A 2,022-nucleotide genomic window follows, 5' to 3' on the forward strand; every position below is an offset into this window, starting at 1 on the left:
ATTGTTTTTGTAGAATTAATAATAAATAAATAAATAAACTAGAAGGGAGTTTTTTTTGGGGGCAGTTGTATGTGTTAAGCATGGAACATATGTAATATGATCTAGCAGAAAAGTTTTGGCTTGCTCATGGGATGAGATGCTGAGTGTAACAAAAACTTTTCACCGTATATAAGGAATAAATACGAAGAAAACTAAAATGTCACTTGTCATTATATGTATTTATTTTTTGAGGGGACACTTGTCACTGTATGTGCCATGTAGAAACTGCTGATGTCTCCCATGGGCAAACCTACAGAAAAAAAAGATATTGTTTTTGTAGAATTAATAAAAAATAAATAAAAAACTTGTTGACAGTGGGATTTGAACCCACGCCCTTTCGGACCAGAACCTTAATCTGGCGCCTTAGACCAACTCGGCCATATCAAATTGATTGGTAAAAAATTATAGCTAAATTAATTCATAAGAAAAACACCTCGCGTTTGGCTGTTGGAAAGGTGCTTGTTCTTACCACCATGAACACTAATGATCGCACAGATGGAACTCGATGGCCAGGGATGACGGAGCTGATTTAAGGGTGATCGGGTCTAACTGAAAACGAAGCCATGCTCTACAAGCTACTGTACTTGTTAGTACAGCAGAAGAGGACTCTGCTCTACATCAGCAAAGCATCGCATGTGAGGCACACAGAATCAGATGAAGATTACTAGACAGATGGTCTCAGACAGCAAGGCAACGCTTCTCACCAGAGACCAGACCAAACCGATGGCGCCCACAGGCCACAGAGCACGGCCGCCGCATTCATGGCAGCCCCAGCTAGGGGACGCGGCTGCAGCAGCCAGCACGACGACCCTGCCTGCCCCGTCTACCCTAGCTAGCTTAGCTATCTTGTTCTCCCGCCGTCCAGCTGAGCTCCAGAATTCCCGGGTCCGGCTGACTGAACGATCCCAATCAATGCACAGCACTACAGTCAGGCGGTGCATGCATCCACACACAAGACCGGCCACGTCAATGCATACCATGAATCTATCGGCCGATAATGTTATCTTGCCCGCCTCTTCTTTCCGAAAATGGCTGGTCCTCTCCCGCCCTCCATCCATGTGCTGCTTGCCGCGCCCGCGCAGAGCACGCATTGCATCTGCCTCATGCGTGGCACAGGGCAGCATTATCGTTGCACACACTAGAACAGTCAAACGGTGCATGCATCCATAGTTCCATACACATGGCTGGGGCTGGCCATGTCAATGTACGTAGGACTGTAGGAGTACCACCATCTACTGCTGCATGCAGGCATGCGTGTAGCGGATAAGGCTATCTTCCACACCTGTTCTTTCCGAACACGGTCATCTCCCTCCCCCCATGTGGTCGCCGCGCAGAGATGTCACACCTGTAAATCTTCCAAGCAGTTTCGTACTGCATCTGGCCAACCATGGGAGAAACGATTGTACACTCAAGTTGCTTCACAAGTTTCAGATCCAGACTAACCATCGACCACAAGGAACCTGCCAGCTTGTCGTGCCGAACATTATTCCCATATCACGTTCACCAACAGGAGAGACTTGGTATCATCATGTTCATTTGTTGACAAAAGTTACAGAGCACTGGATGTACCTTCCATTAATTCCGTCAATGCGATGCTTCCATGATCTTTGACCACCTGGCCGGAGTCAGCCATCGTCTGGAACATCGCTCTTCATTAACATGCCACTGCAGGCAGCTCCCACCGCGCCAGTCACATGTATACCACATAAACAGATACTCAATTCTCAAAAAAAAAAAGATACTCCCTCCAGGGAGTAGATCACTTTTTTTTTTGACAAAGATGGAGTACATCACATAGGCATGGTTAAATCTTACATAGCAGAGTGACATCCACACCATACTATCTACTCATCTTCAACGTACATGCATACAAACTACAAAAGCAAATCACAGGCCCATGCAGATAAAAATCAGCACCTCTCAGCTCTCATGTCAGTTTGGGCTTTATCAATTTAGCCGGGGGCTGCTTGTGCCTTTCTTCTA

The 2,022-nt window shown here is 46.4% G+C and overlaps 1 non-coding gene across 1 annotated transcript; it reads right to left on the reverse strand.

The window, feature by feature from the left end:
• Positions 1-345: 345 nt before the first annotated feature.
• On the reverse strand, positions 346-426 carry TRNAL-AAG (transfer RNA leucine (anticodon AAG)). Its single transcript has one exon. It is a non-coding gene; the product is annotated as a tRNA-Leu (tRNA).
• Positions 427-2,022: the final 1,596 nt, after the last annotated feature.

Source organism: Triticum urartu, chromosome 3A, assembly GCF_056163025.1.
Source record: "Triticum urartu cultivar PI428250 chromosome 3A, HENAU_Tu73, whole genome shotgun sequence".
Taxonomy (NCBI): Eukaryota; Viridiplantae; Streptophyta; class Magnoliopsida; order Poales; family Poaceae; genus Triticum; species Triticum urartu.